Below are 25,372 nucleotides of genomic sequence, written 5' to 3'. Positions count from 1 at the left end.
TTGCTCTCCTTGCAAAATAACTAACTCAACATTGCCTTACCTGTTTCTAGAATTTACAACTCAGAAACCAAAGAGAACTCACAAAAGTTCACAAGAGAGTTACAAGGAAAGTTAATGGCTTGGAAAATAGCATGTGTGAAGGAAGCTTAGAGGAACTGGAATATTTGATACTGAGCAGAAGAGTGGGGAGGGGTGTTGTAAATGTCTTTGGAGAAATAAGGAAATGGAAACAGTGATCATCTCCTTCCCTTCCCAAAGACAGAAAGCAATAAGTGACTACAATTACATGATTTTCCTATATAGGAAGAAGGAAGGAGTACGGGCATTAATTCCCTTCTTCCATAAGCACTGAGAAGACAGTGAAGACTGTATGGGCATTACTACTTAATATATATGTATGGATGTATACATATGTGTATTAATATATAGTATATATATTTACATATATAAAACCCACAAAGAAAAAACAGAAGGGGTATAACAAAAAAAAAAAAAAAAAGAAAAAAAAAACTAGTTTCCTAGAAGCACACAGATAATCACTAACTGACTCAGCAGACTGAAAAAGTTAATCCCTATTGCTGGCAGTAGGAAACACTAAAAAACAACTTTATTTTATATCATAGAACTCCATGTTGACCCAAGTACCTCAAATATTTAATACAGGAATCAAAATCAGAAAACAGGTAGCACTTGTGCATATTCACAGAACAGTGCATAGAGCCAAAAGTCCCAGGAATCTAATCAGTTTGGTTTAAATATGATTAACTAGATCTACTGAGAGACAAAGAAAGGAGGGAAGAAACAGAAAGCAAAAGAGGAGGAGAAAAACCTAGTTGCCAGAAGATAAATAGCAACTTAACATTTTTCTTATGAGTGTAAAGGAATTGTGTGGGGCATTCAAACTTAGAGTGATGTACTGTATTCCAGAGGATTCTGCACTGGCTCAGAAGAGTGGCTGGTGAGCTATATCCCCTGAGTGACAGAGGGACGACTACAACACCAGGGCAGTGGGGCCGCGGGGCGGGGGTGGATACACCTGAATTCCCCATTTGCTTCTGGCATCACTCACCTTCCTAGAAATGCCATAGGACCATTGTTTCTGGAAGCAGTAACACAGCCAGCACAGGTTTTCTCTTTATTTTTTAAAATTAATTGTGACTTGATAGTTATTTGTTCTTCCACAGAAGTCCCAAGGTGTGTGCAACACTTGAGACAACACCTGAGGCTATCATTTTGCTTGGCTACATAATTAGAGAAAGAGTTAAAATATGTTGAACCTTCATATTCTCGAGCTAACATGTGGACAAATATTACAACATATACTACTGAGACAGTTTGTTCAGTTTTGTTTTAATCTCCATTTGATTATGAACTGTCAACAATGAAGAGTTAAATTATCTAGAGAACATTCGGGAAATCAACAAATAGTTTGCTTGTTTTAGTCGCCAAGGACAGGTAGCCTTTGACACAAGCTTATATACCAGACACTTGACAATTTTACTGGGAAACAGTACTTTGCAGGACTGCATGGTAACCCTCATCAACACTGGCATTTCTTAAAAAGGAGAAGCAGGTGTTTTTGTTTGACTCCCTTTCAGTTTGATAGAATTTAATGGCTGTAGCTAAACGAAAATCTAACTAGACTTAAAGTCCCAACTTTCCATACTTTTATTCTTGTAGGGGAAAAAAGAGTTTAGACCAAGAAGAAAAAGGAATAAAAATTTTTTTGAAACTTCTATTTATTATACTTCCTCACAAAGAATAAACGTGAGAGCAATTGAAATGAGAGGAAAACAAGCAAAATTAAATAGAAATGAAACGTGATTATGTGTTCTTTTAATACTCTGCTGGTTCTCTCATAAGTCATTCCTAAAGACGGAGATGCATAAGAAAAAGCTTTATCTTGATTTTAAAATCCTCTTAATGTAATTTGAAGCTCTTCCTCTAAGCCCCACATAGCAAAATGCAAATAATTGACTTCTTTTGGTGCCAAAATCTGTCTCCCTATCAGTGGCTTGTAGGAACAAGTTTCCCTTCTCTTGTTTTCTATATGCTTAATAACGACCTAATTTAGGCAAGTGCATGACCAAAGGAAAAATGATTGATAAGAGAAATATGCATGTTGTTGTGTTGGTTCAAGGAGAATTTCACCTCTTGGGAAAGAAAGTGGATTACCATTCCTGCTCAACAATGTAAGTGCTGTACAGAGCAATATATAAAATAGTCCAGTAAACAATTCACAAAGGCTAATCCACTCAGCACATACTGGGCCAGACCTCAAATTCCATTTGTTCTTGGATATCATTCTGCATTTCCTTTAGCACTTAAAACAGCAGTATCTAGCTGTTAGCAGATAGTTCTTTTACAATAAGAAATACAAAGGGAAAGAGCCTTGTGCTAATGGCTGTAACACATCAGTACCTATTCATAACCTATGAAATGGCATTTATATCTGTTCTTACTACTAGATACTACTAAACCTGCAAGCTTTCTGAGATTTTCTTTTCTCTAATAACCAGGGGTAGCATTTAGATGAGGTAGGCAATAGTCAATATAGTGAAAGAAACATGGACAATTTTCAATCACATAAACACAACTCATGTACCATAGAGAAGGGATTATCTCCCAAACCTCAGTTTACTTATCTACTAAAGGGGAATCCCAACATATCATCATTTCAGGTACAGCAGCTGGTGATCAGTGAATAATAACAAGTCTATGACTGCTTCATGAGACACAGTCCTGTCTAAGATGCCACTTCTAGAGTCTGCCAAAAAGATTTCCTGAATGATTTTTAAAAACTACATCAATTTCCTCAAAATAGAGTGGAACAGAAGACTCAGAGATAAACTTACATACTTCCAGTCATCTGATACTTGACCAAAGTGCCAAAAATAAATGCTGGAGAAAAGACAGCCTCTTTAAACAAGTAGGGCTGAGAAAACTGGATATCCTAATGTAGAATAATGAAACTAGATTCCTGTCTCTCATACTGCACAAAAGTCAAATCAAAGTGGGTCAAAGGCCAGGAATTAGACCAGAACTGCAACTGCTAGGAGAAAACATAGGCTCAAAACTCCAATATATTGACTCAGGCACCAACTTCCTTAACTAGAGCCCTAGAGTTCAAGAATTAAAATGAAGAATCAGTAAGGAGAATGGCATCAAAGAGTTTCTGCACAGTAAAGGAAATGGCAAGGAGTGTGAAGAGAGAACTTACAGAATAGGAGAAAATCTTTGCCAACTACTTCTCTGACAGGGAATTAACACTTAAAATATATAAAGAACTTTAAAAGCTTAACACCAAAACCAAAACCAGAAACAAATAACCCAATCAAGAAATGGGCAAAAGAAATAAACAGACATTTTTCAAAAAAGAAACACAAAAGGCCAATGAATATGTGACAAAATGTTTGACATCCCTAGCAATCAGGGCCCTACAAATCAAAATACACTGAGATTTCATCTTACTCAAGATAGAATGGCAATTATCAGGAAGACAAATAGTAAATTTTGGAAAGGATGTGGAGAAGAATGTATACTCCTACGTGACTGGTGAGATTGCAAAGTAGTATGACCACTCTGGAAAGCTGTATGGAGATTCCTCCAAAACTAGGAATGGAACTACCATATGACCCAGATCTCCCACTCATCAATATTTAACCCAAAGAACTAAAATCAGCCTACTCTAGTGATACAGCCATGTCAGTGTTTATAGCAGCTCAACTCACGATAGGCAAAATGTGGAACCAACCCAGGCACCCATCAAGAGATGAGTGGATTAAGAAAATGTAGAATGTAGTTTTACTCAGCCATAAAGAAGAATGAAATTACAATATTTGCATGGAAATGGATGGAACTGAAGGATGCTAAGGTAAGTGAAATAAGTCAGACTCAGAAAATCAAGGGCCGAATGTTTTCCCTCATGTGTTGAAACTACAGCACAGCAAGCAAATAAGGTGAGGGTGGTGTTGGGTATCATAAAGACACAGGGAAGATCAATGGAGTAGAGAATGGGAATTGAGAGGGAAAGAGGAAGGACAGGAAAGGGGAAGAAATAAATATGACAAAATTATACTATATGTATGTATAAATATACACTGTTAATTTTACCTTTATTATAGCCATTAAAAAACGGCTAAAAAATGAGTGAAAGGAAGACAAATAGAGTAGAGGAAGGTGGATAGAGGGAGGGAGAAAGGGAGAGAAAGGACTGGGCACTGGGAATTGAAATGGAATAATTAAACTCCACAGATGTATGATTATGTCAAAGCAAACTAACAATTATGTATAACTATAATACACCAATAAAAGTAAAAATAACAAAAAACTTCTTCTCTCTCTTTCTCTCTCTCTCTCTCTCTCTCTCTCTCTCTCTCTCTCTCTCTCTCTTTCTTTCTTTCTTTCTTTCTTTCTTTCTCCAGTAGGAGGAATGGCATTTGCACAAAGTTGAAAATGAACATATTTGCTAAAAAAAAAAAAAAAGAACGGATTTAAAATCTCAGACCTTCCCTTGCTTAGTATGTGACCTCAAGTATGTTGCTTAATAAAATAAATTCCAGTTACCTTAGAAAGGACCTTAAGTAACAGTCACCCTATTATTGGACCTTATATGGTAACAAATACTTGGTTAAATATCTGGGAATAATGTAAATACTTAATAATTTTAGTTATTTGTATTAGTATGAGTAGTGAAAGTAACATAAATAACATGCACACATTCTCTGCCACAAATCATGTTCTTAGTCATTTGCACACACTTCTTGGAGCCCCATATCTTTCTACAGCTGTCTCAGAACTGGACTTTCAATGTGACCCTGTGGACAAGTGTTTACTTTTGAAACTTGCACCATATCAATGCTTTATGCCTGAAAACACTATATGAGATCAAATTTCTTAGATCCATATTGTGGTTTCATTCAAAACGAAGTTCAGGCAATTCTCTTATAGAACCTACTATGCTCTGGAGTCTTCCTCTCAGCCTTCCTTAAAAGTATATTGTGGAATACTTAAAGGTAGGTCATTTTCCAACTGGATCTTAGATAAGAACTCTGCACCGGCCTGCACCTTGACTACAGCCTTGTGAACAGGGACCTGGCTAATGTGGCCTGGATTGTTGATTTACAGAAATGCTGAGATAATAAATGCATGTTTTTTAAACAACTAGTTCTGTGGTAACACTGTTATGAAGCAACAGATGAATTAATAATAGAGTACCAAATATACTTTGAGTAATGCTTATGTGCTTAATTAATTAAAGTAATCTGAGAATAGAAAACTAAAGTATCTATCTTTCAGTTTTCCACATCCACCTCATATTATACTTAACGCATATTGGTAAGATTTTTTTGTTGTTGTTTAGACTAAAAATTGGACATTGACTCTTGTAATTCCTTTACCTATAAATCTACTAGAAATAAACCATTTTGGTGTATAGATATTACTTCCCATATACATTTACAGGTCATATCTGAGTAAAAATAATTCACTTTGGGTTATAATCAATGAGTGATGTGCAAAAGGAACATAGAAACCTTCAATTCCTCAGTGCCTAAGACTGAGAACAATAAGATCCATCAGTACTTTGAAAAGTGTCATATTCTTCTGGTGCTTCTCTTAATATAATCATGGATAGCTCTAGAATGATTATAGAAAAAAGACAAAATACTCATAACCATGAAGTACAAAATCTATAGTCTTACAAGGAAAATCATTTTCTTTCTACTAAGTGTGGTCTAGAGAGGGTTTGTCATGGCCAAGCTGTGAATCACAAATGTGCTCTGCTTTAATCCAAGGGGAATATACTTTGGGACCAAATTAGTAGGTAGGCTAAGAGTTCATGGTAGTTAGTAGAGGTTGAAACCTGATAATACCTTGGAGGGAAAATATTAAATAATATCTAAGTTATTCATCTAGAAAGACTTTCAAATTAATTGAGCCCAGAGACCATGCCACTGGATTTTTGAAGGGCAGCTCATAATGGGTAAGATGTGAATGCTCTGTGAGAAACAAAGGGCCAGTGTCTGGGGAGGGGATCTGACTCTATTTCTTTCTTGCTTTCTTTTCCTCCTAAGAAACATATTCATTCCTTCAGGTGCTTTGACTCTGTTCACTCTTTATCTAAGCTGTCTTGCCCATAGCCCAAACACACCAGGCCTCTGAGTTCAAGCCACAGAAGGGAAGAGGATGACCCTGTCTGAGACATCAAGGAAAGGACCGAGAGGGAGAAGGAACTAGTTTATTAAAACTCCAACTAGAAGGAGAGCAAAGCTGCAATCTAATTAGTGTTTAATGACTGTGCTCAAGTCAGAATGTCAGTCCTGGACCGCCAGGGAGAAGGCAGTCTGGCTTGGAGAGAGAGAGAGAACATGGACAGGGAAGATGACATGGTCGATTATTGTGGTCTGTCTCTCTTGTGCCAATTTCTGGAGCTACTGAAGCATGCTGATTTCCTTGAGAAAATCAAGGATGACTGAAAATACTGACTTTTTCTTTAGTCTACTGCCATTCTGCTGAATTACACAAGAGGAATAAGTGCCTACAGGCTCCTGAGTGTTTCTAGGATTGCAAACCAAATATTGCCATTAGCACCCACATTTTAAACAACAGTTCTGTGTCCATCAAGGAGGACTGTAGCCAAATCATTTTGGCATAGGAAAGCATTGATTAAAACAGAACTGAGCTCAAACTCTAGTTTTACCAATTACTAACTGGACAGCTGACTATATAAATCTGTTTTTATATAATAATAAACAGGTAGTGGGTGGTTGGATGGATCTCTCTGAGCCTCTGTTATTTCATTAAGATGTAAATATTAATATCCATCCTGAGAGAGTTTTGCAAAATTTTGATTCAGCAGATATAGAACATATAGCATAGGACTTTAGCACATGTTGGAAATTCAATATATAATAACTTTTTATCATCATCTGTAAACTGTCATCCAAACTGTACCATCCAAAGACTTTATAATTTCACTTATGTACAGAATGACACTCTGAACATATCCATCCCATCATTAATCATTTCTTTTCCTGAATCAGTTTTGCAGGTAACTAAGATGTTCTTTGTATTAAAGAAGCTGCCTTGCTTCAGAATTCTCATGACCAACTACTGCTAGGAATACTAAAATAAAAACAAATTGTAAAGAAGTAGTAGAGTTAAGTGAGTCATATAAGTGAGAGGACTGGGTCTTGGTCTTCAGTCAACTTTCATGGAACAGTAAGCACAGAACCGTGTAAGAATAGACACAGAATCTGTTCTTATGACCTGCTTCTCTGGTGCCCATCCAATTCCACAGAAAACATTTTCACTGTGAGAAATTGACATTCCTGCCAAATAAAACATGGCTTTCCTTTGCAGCTTACAGAAGACATTCTCTTTTTCTTCTTCAGTACTTAGTTCCACAACTGTGGCCATCAACCAGGCACTGTTGATGAATGATCTCTTGGTTACAGCACTTGTTTCTTAGGTTGTAATAAATGATGAACATTTTAAAGGACAAAATCAATGTGTTGGTAGAGTTGGTTCCTTCTGCAGGGATCCACTCTCTGCCTCTCTCTTAGCTTTTGGTGACTGCTGGGAATTCTTGGTGCTCCTTGACTTATAGAGTCCTCACTCCAATTTCAGTCTCTGCATGTGTATGGATCTTTAATTTACCTCTGTTCTTTCATACATCTGTTCACTGGACTTAGAGTTCATTACAGATACAGAATGATCTTATCTAAAATGTTCAATTTGATTCCATTTGCACAGACCATGTTTCTAAATAAGAGTCCATTCACAGTTACTAGGGATTAGAACTCAGACATATCATTCTCAGGTACACTACTGATGCCAGGGTAGTCGCCCCATGTACTAACCACACAGCTTATTCAACATTTCTAAATTCTTATTTTCCTATAGTCCACTCTCCCTAATCCTGACCTAAAAATATTTAAAAATATAAGCCAGATGCTAGCACCCCCCCTAATCAAACCACCCCAAAGGTTTTCCACTGAAGACCAGAATAAACCACATATCCTCGCCCTTGAGACTGTAGACCCCACCTCAAAATTTTCCTCCTCAACTTTCTCCATAACTCTCCTCTCCTCCTCCTTCAATCCTCTGTTCCACAGACACTGAGAAGTTACTATACCTCCTGTTCTTGCACTTCTCTTCCCTGAGATCATCCACAGTTGATTCTGGTTTATCATAGTCCAGCTCTCAACTATTAAGTTTTGGTTCAGGGTGTCACTTTCACAAAGAAGCTGTCCAGGTCCCCACTACCTGAATGGCTCCAACTCCTCATAGTTACTCTCTGTCCAGACCTGTGCAATAGCCTTCAAGCATGTATCACAACCTAAAATCACCTTATTTATATTTCGAAGTACACACTCCTTGACACACTGCACTGGAATGTAAGGGCCCCGAGAACAGGAGCTAGTTTGCTTAACCACCATTTCTCCTATACAACACCAGTGTTTGAAACATAGTAGGTGCTCAACAAAAGTTTTGTTCAATAAATGAAAAAATGACATCATGTTGTCTCAAAGAGAGGAGAAGCAGCAAGGAAGGAACTAGTGAAAGTTGTTAAGTCACCACCATATGCTTGTTTTATTGATAAATAATAGCTCATTTATTTTTCACTCTGAACCTATGCAATAGGTTCTATCATTTCTTTTGTATGTGATGGAGACAGGCTGAATGATGTTCTCCACATCCCATATATGGGATGATGAAATTTTATCAAAACCATGATAGGCCTGACTCCAGTGCACAAGGTCTTTAACTCATACTGCCTCATAGAGGAGAAATTAAGGAAAGGAAGTGTTACAATGAACCATCAAACATATAATAGACACTAGACTGGTGGTTAAATTGCTCCATCTTATTAGTACAAAACCTCTCAGGTGCTTCCAGAAGGAACCGTGATTTTCTTTGACCTTGTGGTAATGCTATGCACTCCTATGGATTTGGTATAGAGGAAATGCTGGGATGCAGAAGTATCTAACCAGTTTCAACAAGTTAGCTCAAAATAACTGGGGTGGGTGGTTGCTTTTCACATGGGTAAATTTAATTAGCATTGTGGGTGGCTAAGAACTGATGCAGACCTCCTCTGGCTGCTGTACAGAATTATCCAGGGATACGTTTAGCATTTCTCAAAATGTGACTCTGATCTTCATTAAAATCACAGTGAAATAGGGTCTCAGGTGCCTCAGTCAGGAGAATTTAGAACCAATACAAAGAAGAAAATTAAATTTAAGATAAATTGAATAAGGTATTTCTTCAACCCTGTAATCTGTTAGAAAACTATCATATCTGAGTATATAGATCTACAGTACACTTGGAAAAGCTTTTCAAGCCACATTAGCTACTGTGGTTTGTTGATGAAATACATTCACATACTTCATAGCATTTATAAAAAGGAATATGTTAAATGCTGAAAGAATGTTGGAAAAGAATTGCAAGGAAGACACACTCTTAAGAAAATGAATATTTTCTCAAGTCCTTGTCTTTCAAGAAAATAGGTATATTTTCTTCCCAATTTACCCTCCTGGTTTTGTACCCGATGTTGGTAACTTCACACCACACTTGATCATTATCAGAGCATTTGCTTCTTACAATAGAAGATTAATCATTTCCCAAGGACATCCATGATCAGTTGCATAAAGAAAGTAATGATCAGAATCAGTCTAGTCCTCACTCTGAGCTGGATGCTTGGTTCATATTAACGATAGGAACAATATGCTTTTTAATATTTAAGAAAAATATTAATATAACCTTCTATGAATTAGTTTCTGGTCAAGCAAATAAAAGCAAAGCACCTGCTCTCCTAGAGCTCATATTCTAGTGAAGAAAATTCATAATAAATGCAACTATAAATAGGTAGAAAAATCAATTCTATGCAGTAGACTACTAATAAGAAAAAACATTATCAAGTGTTAGCAAGGATGGTAGAGAAATTGGAAGCTTTCCTCACCATTGGTGGGAAGGTAGAAAGGTGCAGCTATAGAAAATAGTATGGACGTTCCTAAAAAGTTAAGTATAAAAGCACCATACATATCAAGAAATCCCACCTCTGGGTAAATATCCCCCCAAATTGTAGTAACTCTCTTAATGAGGTATGTATACCCTCATGTTCATTGAAGCATTATTCACAATAGTTAATATTTGGAAACAATTGAAATGTCCATTAACACATGAAGAGATGGAGAAAATGTGGCATATACTTACAGCATAATGTTAGGCATGTCTAAAAAAAGAAAATATTACTACTAACAACAACATGGATGGACCTTGAAGACATTATGCTAAGTGAAATAAGCCAGTCATGGAAGAACAAATAGTGCATAATTCCTTTTATATGAGATATCTAAAATAGTCACAGTCACGGAAGTAAAGGACAGAATGGTAGTTTCCAGGAACTGAGGAAGGGGGAAAGTGGGGAATTGTCCCATAATGGGTATAAAGTTTTAGCTCTGCAAGACGAATGAGTTTGTAGAGATCTGCTGTGCAGCATAAAGCCTTTAGTTAACAATATGGCATTGTGCACTTTAAAATACATTAAGAAGACAGAGCTCATGTTAAGTTTTCTTATAACAAAACAAAAAAGAACAAAACAGAACACAAGGACATTTTTAGAGGCGATGGGTATGTTTAGAACATTGTGATGGTGCCACAAATGTAAGCATATGTCCAAACTCATCAAAGGATATGCATTGAATATATGCAAATTTTTATATGTAAATTACACCTGAATACATTTTTTAAAGGAGGAAAATATGAAGTTGTTAAGAGGATTTAGAGGGATGATAAGATGCCAACATCTATTTAAATATAAATCTGAAAAAGTGCAAGTACATGGTCTATAGGTAGTTGAGGGGTGAGGTAGAAACGGAAAGAGGAAACATCAATCCCCCCACTTTGTAGCATGCTTGGCTCCTCAGGAGAAAGTAGGGATGCTGGGTTGTTAGAGAGGAGTGAGTGAGGAGAGAGAGGTGAGAAGAATGACTAAATGCTTAGAATGCACCCACCTTGGGAAGGCACATGGGAAGGAAATTCAATGGATGGTTTTGAATGGTGAACTGATGTGACACAACGAAAATTTTATCAGCACATCTGTAGAGTCTTTGTTAACAATGAATTGAACAGGACAAAAGGCCAAAGAAGAACATTAGTAAGATACTTGCCGTGCTCCAATGATGGTGACTTAGCCAGGGTGGAGCAGCAATGTGGTGGTAAAGAAGTTGCCAGATTGTATAAGGTTTGATAAGGGGCCAGAGGTAGAAAACAAAGAGAGAAAACAGGGATGATGTCCACATTTTTGGTCTTAGAATTGGGTGACAGGTACTAGTAAGTACTTGAATGGAGGTATCTGCTACTTTATTAAACTAAAAAGCAAAAAAGAATGAAAGAATAATCAGTGAAGGATTACATTTTTCCTGTCATTATTGTCCTTTCATATACAGAGGCAGAAGAGTGGGACATGGTTTCATTTTTGTTGTTTAAATTAATTATGCTGCCTTGCTCAGAATTGTTTTAAAGCAGATCACTGGGACTATAAAATATGTGAAAACAGCATGAATTAGAAATGGAACAAAAATGGCCTTTGGCCCACTGCTAAGAATTGATCCCAGGGGGGACAAAACGTCTTGCATGAGGATTGTACAAGGATATTCAGTTCTACACTGTTTGTTATAATAAAAAATTGGTAATGGCTTAGTCAAATTAGTCATTGTACATTATTAAAATCACTACCATGAAATCAGAATTATAAGGAACAATATAGGAAGATGTTCACCATATATTGTGCAGAAAAATGTTCAAATAAACAAAAAGAAGTGTAAAGTATTGTTTCCTCTATAAATACATATATACAGAGGAAAAGATTATAAATGTACACCAAATCATTAAAGGTGATTATCCCTGAATTGAGAAATGATGGAATAATATTCATGAATATTTCTATATGCATTTATAAGAAAAACTATGACAACCCTATGATAAAGTGCTATTTTTTAAAGTGGGGAGGTAAAAGAATTAAGAAAAAAATAAGTGTAAGCAACAAAAGGAAGCTGTCAGCCTAAAGACATTAACCAACCTAATATTCTATCCACTTACTTCAGTGATATTCAGATTTATCTCTAACAAAGGTGGCAGTGAAGACTCAGAGACAGACCTTATTAATTACTAAATTCACCATGTCCCAATATGAAAACTAAATTTATTGGTATGAGAGTGTGACTTGACATACTTAGGTCCTTCTCACTTACACAGATGGGAAGGTAGGTGATGGGGCAGATCCTTACCTCCAGAGATTTTCCAGGGTCCTGTCTTTTCAACCATCATCCACACAGGACAGCCAGACTGTGTTTTAGTTCCTAACACATGGAATCATGTTTTCAACACACGTGGTTGGCCCCAGTCCTTGTTTCAAATACTCTTCCTTGGATTTTTTAGCTTAAAAGTTCTGACTTTTTAATGTCAGTTTAAATTTCACTTTATCACATGAGAATTACTTGGTTTCCCAATAATAAATGATTGGCCTGTAACTTCCTCTTGGCATCTTATCAAACTTTGTAATTGTATAGTTATTTTTATGATAGTTTTTGAAAACACTCTTTCCCCCTTTGGATACTCTGGTAAGCAAAGATAATATCTCTACCTACAACCCCCCCCACCCTGATCCTCCACATCCTGATCCTTGAAAAGGGTGAATGAATATGTCATATCACAAGGCAAAAAGGATTCTGCAGAAGTGATTGATCTGGAAGATTATCTTTGACTATCCACATGGATCCAACTTAATGACAAGAATCCATACTAGGGTAAGAGGGAAGTAGAAGAGTGAGAGAGAAGACAGGATATATTAGTCAGGTTTTTCACTGCTGCTGTGACTAAAAGATCCGACCAGAACAACTGTTGAGGAGGAAAAGTTTATTTAAGAGCTCACAGTTTCAGAGGTCTCACTCAGTCCATATGTAGCCTGGTCCATCATGACGGAAAAGTATGGCAGAGGGAAGCAGAGAGTCTCCACTTATCAGATACAAATATATACCCCAACACACGCCCCAATTCCCATCTCAAGTCACACCCTACCACTTCAATTACCACTCAGTAAATTCCTATCAGGGGATTAATTCACTGATTATGTTAAAACTCACACCAGCAGACATCAGAGCTATGGAAGGCCACAAGCCACGGAACACAGGAAGTTTTTGGTTTCCCTTGGTTTTTCAAAGGAAGAAAACAAGGTAAATGATTCTGTCCTTCAGGACTACAGGAGGAAAACAGGCTTATTGACATCTCAATTTAAGCCAGGTGAAATCCATTTCAGACTTCTTATCTCCATAAGGTTAAGATAACAATTATTCCGTTGTTTTAAGTCACTACATTTGTCATGTTACGGCAGTACAAGAAACTAACACAGATGCCAAATATCTTCAAACTGTAATCTTATCCATTTGGTTCATCACTGCAGCTGCCAAAATATCTTGTGCATAGTAGGATTTATTTATAATAGATATAATGAATATTTGAGTGAACTGAGCTGGCATTTACTCTCAAAACAACCTCAAAGTGATGTGCAGGGAGACAGGGGGTATAAACACTAAAGCATCAAAAACAGGCATTTAAAACCATGATCCTCTATGCAATCCTTAAATCCCTCCTGAATTGTCCAAACATTTCTGATCTTATATAAATGAACATCAACTGTAGCTCCACTAAATATTTTAAATCACCCCAAAATTCATACGGGAAATTTTCAGAATAAATATGTGGGCATATTATGTCTTTTCGAAGTTATTCTTGATCTTCAAGGAAGAATGTGATCTTGGAAAACGAATTTCCATTTAGTAAAATGTAAGGCTATGAGACCAATGATACCCATACTTTGCCATTCCCATTCTGTACCAGAAATCTTTTGTTGTTACTTTGACTTACCAGGTCAGATCACCAACAGCATAGTAGTAAAGGAGGTCTAAGTTGTAGGCCCAGATGCTGATGAATGAGCTAGACTTCAGGGTGAAGGCAAATATCCACAGAGATGCAAGTGGCATCCAGTACCTGCAAATTCATTTGAAATGTTTCAGCTTCTGCTTACAATTATACAAATTATTTTTAGAGAACTGGATATTTGGCTACCCTTGTCTCCTTTTCTTAAGTTTATTCAGGTTCATGAGTAACAAACTTTCAACCAGCTCTTTTGAATGCTTCCTATAGTTCGGTTGTTCTTCAAGGATATCATTTATCAGAATAACCTGGAGAATTTGTTCAGATTCCAGGGTCCCACCTTCTGTGGTTCTGATTCAGAAGGTTTCCGGTGGGAGCTGGGATTTTCCATTTCTACAATTTCCCCAGTCATGCTGATACTGGTTCCAGGGAATCACTGTTGAAGAGGAGGCTGCTGGTGTCCTCTCCTAGGGAGGTCCAATTTACCAACCTTTGTGAGTGATAGCAAAAAGCATGCTATTGAATGTAGCTCTCTTTCCTGTTTTATCCTGGTCCCCAGATCAGAGATCACTTCCTTTCTGCGAGGTGACAGGCACACCACCCATTCCTCATTTAATCCCACTCCATATCACACACACACACACACACACACACACACACACACACACACACACACATGGCAATAACTTCCTGAGATTGGCACAAGAGGGCATAATCTTGGCCTCCATCTATGAGTTGCAATTCAAGTTCCAGGACTTCTCAAGGGTCAACTCAAGGCTAGGATTTGGCTGAAATCGCCCTCTTGTTTAGCACCCTTTCCCTTATCTGTACTTCCTCTGACCCCTTTTTCCTGAGACTATGTCCTTAATAAATTACTTGAATCAGAATTTTCGTTGTAGCCTTTGCATCCAGAGAAACAGACCCATGTCATTTTCCTTTCAAAGGGCAACTTGTCTCAATGCACGATGACTAGCTTGCTCCTTGGACATCATCAAATGGGAATAAACACTAACATAAAATGAGCACAATGTCCCTGTAGAAGAGCGAGGCTCCTGATAAATAAAATGTGGCCATCAATAATGATTTTTCAACCCCTTCCTCTACTCTGACCAAAAAACATTCTTAGATTTCTTCAAGTCTGAACTCGAACTTTTATGCCCTTAGAGAAGACTCATTTTTCCCCCACTTTGGTCTCTCAGATTAAGGGTCATTTCTCTGTTTTATGCTGTTTTAATTCCTAATATGTAAAGAGCATAAAACATATCATGGTTTTCTGTAAATATTTTATATTCTGTATTCTTTTAATTTACTATCTGTCTCCCCACTGGACGGTAAGCTCCAGAAAAGCAAGAAAAGACTCAACTTCAAGGTGTTACATAGTGCTTACTCTAAAGTATAGACATGATATTTATTTGCTGAATGAATAAGTGCTTAAGGAAATGACAATTCCTGCAAGTATGGAAGACATCACAGTTGTCAGTATGAAAGTCAGATTTCATCCTCTGGTATGTGAGGCAAAGATAAATAAAATGGACAAATAAGAAATATAGCTATCTTCCCCAGACCACAGAAATAAAGACTTGACTAGCATTGGCTGGGCAGAGGGGAAATAAAGAATTTAAGAATTTGGAGACTATCTTCTCATCCATAAGACCAGTTTTTGACTTTGTATTCATGATTTGTATAAAGTACAAATCATGTTCTAAGTAAAAATATAAAATTTGTGATACAAGCTGTGACTTCCCACCTCAGGCCAGGCTCAGCCCACCTTGTGCCTTGTGTGATGACATTTCTTTCATGCACTTTTGTGTTTATGGTAAAGACATGTGCCTGTCATTACGAGGAAACGTTCCTTACTTGGTGCTCTACTATGCAGTTTTTAAGTGGCTCCATATTCGCTAGATAATCAAAGACTGAGATGCAAGTGTGCATACTACTGTTCTCTCCATGTCCTTCTAGTACAGAAGCGTCAAATCACAACATTACCACAATAAACCGCGACACTTGTAACCTATAAAACCTATTTTGAACTTGAGCATGAGAAAGATGGAAAGGCAGGAAATCTAATGAATAATTGTTGGAAAGCTAACTAAGTGAAGAAAATGCAAACCAAAGACATTAAAAATCAATTTAGAAACAAATAGCATTTTGTCAGACTTAAGAATTATTCATTAGAGGCAGGAGTTAAGGTACATTCAGATCACCGAGAAGATAATACAGAAAATGAGACTTCCAGAAAATAATTAACAGCCTGGTGATTTCTCCTTTTCCATTTAACTTTGAAATAATCTCACAAATACTTTCTCTCTCTCCCTCTCCCCCCCCCCCCCCCACTCTAACTCTCTCTCTCTCTCTCTCTCTCTCTCTCTCTCTCTCTCTCACACACACACACACACACACACACACACACACACACACACACACATATTCTTCCTGGGAATAAATCAAGTCACCCTCAGTAGTGCTAAAATCCAAAGTGCCATGCTGGAGAGCATTAAGGAATTTACTGAAATGGATATGGACTGCCTCCTCTGAGTCATCAGGTTTTAAATAGAAATGAGATAGTAAATTTCTGCCCGCATCACACTGTGTGTCTTCTCTGATTCACTACTCTCATTCATCTTGCTGCTCTCTAATTTGTAAAGATGCAGGCAATGTATAAATATTCATGGCAGCTCTGGAAATAGACTGCACAGCGCTCAGTCTTCCGTTAGAAATGGGCAGAACATCAAATAGGGCTGGAGATGAGTCTCAGAATGATACACTTGGCTTGTCACTGGATGAAGGAAAAAAGAATGGCATGATTATGTCAGAGAAAAAATTTCGTAGCTGGACCTGTAAGCAGGTCTCCTCACTGTCACTTAAGCCAGTGGCTCTCAAACCTACCACTCACCAGAATCACCTGGGAAGAGGAATTGAAATTAGCAAAGTGTAAGTCCCCTGCCCAAAGTTCCTGATTTAATCCACTGGGCTAACACTCACTTATTCAATTATTGGCAAGGCACATTAAGCCACTCCAGAGAACTTGAGTTTGTGGGCAACATGCTCAAGGATGAAAATACAAAGAAAAATTCAATCAATATAGTATAAATGTTTTAATAGAAATAGTTTCAGGGTGTGTTAGAGCACAAAAATGGGACCAGTGAGCTATTTTATTTATCTCAGAAAAATGGAACATGGTTCTCAAAAGTGTTTTAGAAGCCGTAATGGACATATGGGGATTCATGGGGTGTGTGAGCAGACAGAGTGGTCATGTCAAAGGAAGTTTCCAGCCAAGAGTATGTGGTGTTCAAAATGATGTATGGGCCTGAAACAATCTAGAGCATTTGTGAAATGTCATGAAATGTAGCACAGGAGCACTACCACCCTCCCTTTTTTTCCTTGGCAACTGTGTACAATATATAATCTAGCCACTGAATGAGAGTTTAAGTGTGCAGTGAAAAGTGGATAATCAGAGTTATTCTGAGGTCCAAGTAAGATTAATTTTCCATCTGGAGTCATATGTTTATGATGAGTGAAGTCAGTCAGTTCAGATGATATCAGTGCATTAAATTCTCCAGTGAGAAATTAGAGGAGGTAGAAGAAAATCCGTCCTGAGCTTAAAACACCCCTGCCAAATATTAGGGTGGCAGTTTGAAAGACTCTTGTCACATCCTGATGGTATCTGTGTTTGCTAATTACAAAGGAAGAACCAGATTTTGCATCCTGATCAGCAGCATATCTTCATCACTTCAGAAATGTGAATCTAGATGAAGACAACACTCCTAACTAGCACTGGTAGCTTCAGGAAGTGACCCAGTGCTGTGAATCAGTTTGCACAGGTCAAGTCACACTCGGTTCCTGGATTCTCTTTATATTTAGCAGCAGTAACTAGAGGACTAAGAGAATCCATTGAGGGATCCATGCTGAACAAATGTATGTGGCCTCAAAGAGGGGATGGAGCTGACCAAGCAGACACAGCTCTGCCCACAGCTCTGTCTACTGGGCAACCTCCACCTGTCTTTCCATTTTGACAAGGTTTTAAAAGCAATGCTAAGGAAACTGAAATGCTTTCATCAAACTAGTTTCAAAGAAAACTCAAACCAGAGTCAACAAGGATAAAAGTGTCTGATATAACTAAAATGTAAAAAAATACTCTATCAAATTTTCTGCTTTTAAATTCTTTTACTCTCTAATGGTTATTGTCTTTAGATATAATGCTTATTGGGCACTAAGAGTGTAAAAAAATTGGAAAATTTTTAAAATTATTTTTTAAATATGATAAAGGAACAGATGCCTTAGTTCATCTTTAAATAAGGTTGTCTTGTATTTTAAGGAATTATAATTATTCTGTTGCCCATGATTCCAAATACATTAGTTCAGCATCTACTTGATATCAGCAATTAGAAACTATCAGTATATCTTTGATATCTAGTTGTGTGGCAATGAAATTCAGGGATAATATTCATGCCCACTGAGTAAATCAAATTGGGAATATACCAAGAAAACATTTTTATAAACAGTAGAAGCTCAGTTTACAAGGATATTTATCTTGGTATCGTGAACCAAACTAAATATCTATCTGCTGGGGAATTCTTCCAGGTGGTGAATAATGCATGGATGAGTCTAATAGGAGAACCACACACAGATTTCTGTAGGTTGTTTTCCTTCAGTCCCCAAGTTAAGAATAGAATTAGCATTTTTAAATAGTTGAAATAACAGATTGAAAGAATAACATTTATGATTTATGAATTTTATTGGATCAGAAAAAGTCTCACTCATGTCACTACATATTCACTTATATTGGTCATAACCATTGTGCTATAGTGACAGAGTAGGGTAGATGTGACAGAGCTCAGAGGACACAGAAAGCCTCAAATATTTACTATTGGGCCTTTACAGAAAAGTTGCTAACCCCTGCCTCATGTCAAGGTAAAACAGCACACATTCTGGAGCTAAATTGCCTGGATTTAAACACCAAGTCTGGTATTTACTACACATGTGACACTAAGAAAGATATTTATCCTTTTTGTGCTTCAATTTCCTCACTTGTAAAGGGAGGATAATAACAGTAGCTGTCTCTCAGGTTGCTGTAATCATTGCATCATAATTCATAAAGTACTTGGAGCATTGTCCTGTGAAAAGCAACCACAGTGAAAGCTAGCCATAATTATTGTATTTGTACTAACACGGAGACTACTCAAATGTTAGATGGAAGATCAAATAAATTCGTACATACAGCATGATTATAATGGTTAATAATAAAACCTTCACATAAAAACTGGTAGAAAACATGGCAAAATCTTAACAATGATTATCTTTAACTTGAGGGATTTTTATTTTATTTTCTGTTGTTCCCAAGTTTACTATACACACTCAAATTACCTACGTAATGGTAAAATAATCATAAATTTATCAAGAGAGATTGCTATAGCTATGGGAACAGTTCTGCAAAAGTGCATTTGTGCATTGAGAATGAGTACATAAAAGTACAAAATGAATACTCTGTGTTCTAGAAGGTTTTCTTCTGTTCTTTCATATATGTCCACAAAATTTCTTCCATTTTTTTTTTTTCCTACCAGAGGGTGAAAGTGACACTCATGCACTTCACCTCTCACCTGTGCTGCTGGTCATTTGAAACTGCAAGAAGACAAGCTCACCCAAGCTCATCCCATTGTGCACATTGCTAATTACCACTGACATCCCTGGACACCACACTTCATTAACCACAATGAAGAATTCATTCCCCAGGCTGTCTGCTCCAGCAGCCATTCCCATAGAAAGCTGCATTTTTATTCTGTGTTCAATTCTCCTCAGTTTTATAGTCAATCAGTCAATAAAACGGGGAACTTTCAAGTCAACTCAGGGTATGTGACTGAATTAATAGGTAAAGGTATTTGGACATGTATTAGTAGAACACCAACACTCCATCACAATTTATTACAGTCATTGATTTCACCCAATAAATATCTTATTTGAAAACCCAATTCACATGTTTTTATTCTTTATTTTCTGTTACATGTGAAAATGGCACTGAGGATGAATTTGTCGGTATATGGGTAAGTAAATTCTGTTACATTGAATTTGTGGAAGGCAGGGGATTTGGGGGTCTATTAGAACATTTAGTTCCACCTAATTGAGGAGGTGATATTCTTTTCCCAAATGACAGATTATCCTAATAGAGCTTACATGGAATAAACACAAGGGGCCCAGGAAAATAATTAGATTGTTATTGATGCACAGTGTCTGGCATGTAGACAGCACACAACTGGCCCTATAATGATTTCATCTTTTTTCCACTCATCCATCTATCCATTGATTTACAAATGTTTGTCTTCATGTATGAGACTAAGTAAAATAAAAACTTGCTTTTATATACTATCAGAAATAGATAAGTAGTACTACCTCTTGGCAAGCATGAATTATTTGTAAATATTTACTACTAAGGAATATATGCTAAGGAATATATCCGTGATAAAAAAAAATAATAAGACAAGAGTTTAGACCTCAATAAGTTAACAGTCCAGTGGAAAACACTAGATATACACTTGAATATCCTGTCATAATAAAAAGAATAATAGTACACACAAGGTCCAGAGAGTGAAATAATGCATTCTACAGTAATATATGTCAGGCATGTCAGAGAGGAATGTTTCTATGAGAGACAGTCCTACCTGGTGCCCAGGTGGGAGATGATTAGTCTTCTGCAAGATTTTCCATGTAATTACTACCTGATTTTGTCAACAAATTTTCATGAATATTTATAGTTATCTTTTACCAGAAGAGGAAGAAATAATGCAACTAGTCGTGCATAGTACAGTCATCACACTTAACCTTTTTTTGAGAGCAAGAGGCAGAGCTGCAAGACAAAGATGGATTCCCCTCCTGTGACTGGATTCATACTTTGATTCTTTCTCTTCTACCACACTTTTCTTCTCTTATTAAAAAGTTTCTTATTTTAAGAAGTTTAATTTTTAAACTCAGAAGAAAATAATGTTAACATTGTATGCAGTACTTTTACTTCACTGCCAAATTTGAAATGGAGTCCTATCAACAGAGATAACAAAGTATACTTTTTAACAGACACTGAAGACAAGAAAATTGAGCATAGAAAGTGAACTCGTATATAACCCTAAGTATAAGAAACCCATTCAGAACAGAGATGAGACTCCTTAGGGAACCCCTGGGTTATATTGTTCATGTCCCAGTGAGAGCTCTACTGAAGGTGGGGCAAATAAAGATTGGTAATAGCTGAATATGGTGGTGCACACCTTTAATTCCAGCAGCTTGGGAGGCTGAGGCAGGAGAGTCACAAGTTCAAAGTCAGACTCAGCAACTTCGTGAGGCCCTGAGCAAATTAGGAGACCCTGTCTCAAAATAATAAATAAATAAATAAAAAGGGTCGGGGATGTGGCTCAGTGGTTGAGTGTCCCTGGGTTCAATTCCTGTTTCAAAAAAAAAAAAAAAAAAAAAAACATTACAAAATTATCATTTTAAAGCAAGATGGCTGTGCTTGGGGACCTATAATGTGAATTTACCTTGTCTTAAGAATCATCAATTACTCTTCTTCACTATAAATAGGTCAATATTTTCCAAAATATTTTTGTATGAACATTATTACCCAGTAATATTTTATCCTAAAGAAGAATATGGAAAATAAAAATAAAGGGCATAAAATACTATATCTTAGGAATTAAGAAAGTGTCCTGATCTTTCACAAAGAAAGAGGGAAAATAAGTTCACCAATTGGGAATCCCACATTTAACTCAATAGCAAAGAAATTAGCAAAAGGTGAAATGAAACTTCAGCAATGCACTTGCAAGATACCAAGAGCATTACCAGGAGAGCCTGGGAATAATGCTAATTGATGTTTTGATGAAATTTTCTTTGTTCTATGAAAAAGCACAACAAGAAGAGGAGAATTAAATTAATGACAGGAAATAAAAATCTAGCAATTTTCACTAATATAAGGCCTCATCAGTTCTAGTAAGTGTAATGCAAACCATGGATCTTGTTAAATCTCATTAAATAAGTTGGTCATGGTATACTTATTAAATAGAACCACAACAAGGAAAATAAAATTGGTATTTAGTGTGTCATGATTGTGTTTTGTAGAAAGAATAGAAAAATACTCAGGTCAAATCAGAACACAAAAAAGAGAGTCAGGGTTTGGGTGTAAGGTTATCTTATTTCAAAGATAAAAATCTACAGTACAGAAATTGATTCAAGTATTAAAAAATACAGGGATATTTGAGGCTCTTTATTTCTCTGTAGAATACTACCTAGCCTCATGAACAGATGACTCTAATTTTAAGCTTCCAAAAGTCCCTAGAAACTCTCTTCAACAATAATTATTGGCAAAAATATAAAAGCTGATGGAACAGGCTTTTTTATTCACTATAAATCAATCAAATATTAAAATCATGTCTCTGCTCTAGATAATTTTTGCCCCTTAACCTTGGCCAACATTTTGAGTCCAATTATAAAGATTTCCTATAATTCATAATCCATAGAAGTAGCTCTTCCCTGACTCTTTAAATCATCATATATATAATTTCTTATAAATGCAAAACAATGCTGAGCTATAGGATTGTATTCATCTATTTTTCTATTTTAAAAATAAGCATAATCATATCCACCTCTCATAGGCACTTAAGAAGTTCATGTTGTAATTTATAGTGATTCCACAAAATTAATTTTATGCCCTCAAAATTCATATGCTGAATCACCAACCCATTTGGAGATGGGTCCTTTAGGGAGATAATTAAGGTTAAATATGAGGTCATGGGTGGGACCTTCATTGCATAGGGTTGGGGTCCCTATAAGAAGAGGAGGACACATCAGAGTTCTCCCTTACACTTAGCAGAAACCAATTCTAAGGGTACCTCCATTGTGGACTTCTAGCTTCCAGAATGGCGAGAAAATAAATTATCTACCATTTAAGCCACCCAGTCTGTCTAAGTCAGGGTTCTCTAAAGGAATAGAACCATCAGGAGGTAGGATTATAAAAAGGGGATTTATTAGATTGGTTTATACAACCTGGAACTGGATAGTCCACAATGACCATCTTCAGCCTGGAGAGCTGGCGGAACCAGTGACTGTGCAGTCCAAGATGCTGAAGCCTCAAAACAAGAGGTATCAATGATGGTATCCGAGTCTGCAATGTAAGACTTCTGGAAACTCCCTGGAGAACTATTGGTAGAGTCCAATTTGGAAGAGTGAAGGAGGGAGAGAATGATGTCCTCTGTGATTGCAGGAACAATCAAGAACCCATTTAAGAAGAATGGAGCTTGCATTTGCTGCTGCTTCCTTGTTCTTCCAACTTTTATTCCATCCAAACCTCCAACCTATTGAACCATGCTGTCCATGCTTAGGGAGAGTCTCCACTTCAGTTCCCTATCCTGCATGCCAATCATTCCTAGACACACCCTCATTGATACACTCTTAATCTTTGGCATCTCTTAATGTAATTAACCTGAAAATTCAAATTAACCATTATGGTTCATACTCTTTTGGTATGCCTGCTCTAAGTCCCTAATACAAATAGCATTGCAGAAACCAAGGGAGTACATATTTTCAAGAAGGAAAACATGGACAATAGAATCACTTTCAGAAGGAAAAAAAAAAAAAGGTAAAAAATGGGTTAAAGATTAGAAAAATTAGGTGTATTGAGAATGAAACGTTAAGGTAACTGAGGATATAAACTTGCCTTCATATATTCATATATTTACATTTCACAAATGAAACTATTTCAAGTATTTATGTTTCATAAGAGTGAGTCAGGAAAATGTATTGTTGGGAGCTCCTTACTGTAGTAATGTGCACCTTACAATAATGTTATCACAGTGTTGTATGTATTTTCTGCACATAGTCTATGGATTTGTTCCTAATGGTGAAGGTATCTAGGTGGAGAAGCAGGCAGTCGACAATATACCTGAAACTTCAGCAAGAGAGAAAGATTACCTTAATGAGGAGAAAGAGATTGGTTGATCAATGCAGCATGAGCTTTATATGAGTTTTAATACTTGTGCAATGAAATAAACAGTGTAGAAATACAAATAGTGATAAGTATGGCCACCCTTAAACCTTCTACATGAACTTGTGATGCTAGTGGTATACAAGAATAAGGAATTTGAAAGACCAAAGAGGAATAAGTCATAAACCAGGCAAATTGATGAGTTAGCAAAGAACAGACTACACGTGGACAAAGTGTTCTACTGTGGGCCTCCATTAACACTGGAAATGTACAATATTCATCCATGTTTACCACATAGCATTGACAATGGTTATACTTGCTCTTGCATATATACTCTGCATGTAGTCAAACTCATAAACATGTGTTTCAATCTCATTGGCATTTTTAACTCAGAAATATTGAAAACAGAAATATTGAAAAACAATCCAATGCATCTAAGACCAGAAAAGAAAGGTAGTATATCTACATTGATCTGCAGTATAAACAGAATGAGACATTTTAAAAATGTCTGCCCTCACTTTATCCCATTCTATTCCTCCTCTGAAAGAAACCACATCCATGTAGATATATCAATGACCCTGAACCTATGTTTATGAAGACAGCTTAAAATGTACAAAGCCTTTAGTATAATCCAATGAGAAGAGAAGCATCATCATCAATCTCAGATATAAATGGTGGAGGATCCTGCTACCAAATTCCTGACATGAGTTTTCCTGAACTCCTGGGCAGAATATGAAACTGCAGGGCCTACATAACAAGCAGTGTAGAAAACTCCGGAAGAGTAACTTTGCAAAACTTGAAACAATAGAGTAATCTTCAAAACTATTTTTCATCACATAAGTGTGAGTTAAAGCTGAAGTCAGAGTCAAAATTAAAATAAACCTAAGTATATCGAAGAGGTTCATGTATAGGAGAAAAGAAACTGTACTGATAAAAATAACAAGGTGAGCATTTTGAGAACATGACTAAAATGAATATGATTTTCCCATATTCAAGGTACACATAAGTAAAGATATCAGATTCACCATTTAAGAAGAGAATTGAAATGTGAAGTGTAACTCGTGTCAGACATGGAATTAGATGGATTGCTTTTTTATATGACTCGCCAGGATGCTAAATACCCATTGAAACTCAGGAATCACACTACCGGTACATAAGACCTTAGATATTCTGCCTTTGTCCTCTTGTCACTTATCCATTTACCTCCTAAGTTACAGCAGATCATTTATGCCTCTGTCATTTAATAGTGGGTTATGTAGACTCTTGCCATATAACATAGACACTTAAACTGAAAAATTCAGTGTTGAAACATTTTGTCAAAGAGACTAGATTTATTGGGAACTTTACCTGATAATAAAAAAGAAAATCTCCATAGAGCTGAATATTATAATAGGGAATGACTTTATAATCAACACCCATACTAGAAGAAATTTTTCAAGTAAAGTTGCAGAGATCAATAAAAAATTATCCCAAGTCTTCTCT

General features: G+C 36.6%; 1 protein-coding gene across 5 annotated transcripts in view; it reads right to left on the bottom strand.

Annotated features, from left to right (window-relative positions):
- The window catches only part of LRRC4C (leucine rich repeat containing 4C), a 1,247,103-nt gene that overhangs the window by 1,076,701 nt on the left and 145,030 nt on the right, over positions 1 to 25,372 (bottom strand). For 4 of the 5 annotated variants that reach the window (XM_079102773.1, XM_079102771.1, XM_079102770.1 and 1 more), the window contains exon 2: positions 13,927 to 14,049. The exons of the other annotated variant lie outside the window; for it this stretch is intronic. The gene's annotated coding sequence lies outside the window, so the exon portion shown is untranslated. The remainder of the gene's footprint in view (positions 1 to 13,926; positions 14,050 to 25,372) is intronic. 5 annotated transcript variants of the gene reach the window in all.

This window comes from Sciurus vulgaris (genome assembly GCF_902686455.1).
Source record: "Sciurus vulgaris genome assembly, chromosome: 11".
Classification (NCBI taxonomy): domain Eukaryota; kingdom Metazoa; phylum Chordata; class Mammalia; order Rodentia; family Sciuridae; genus Sciurus; species Sciurus vulgaris.
The sequence above is the reverse complement of the archived record's forward strand: the minus strand, read 5'-3'. Positions and strand labels throughout refer to the sequence as shown.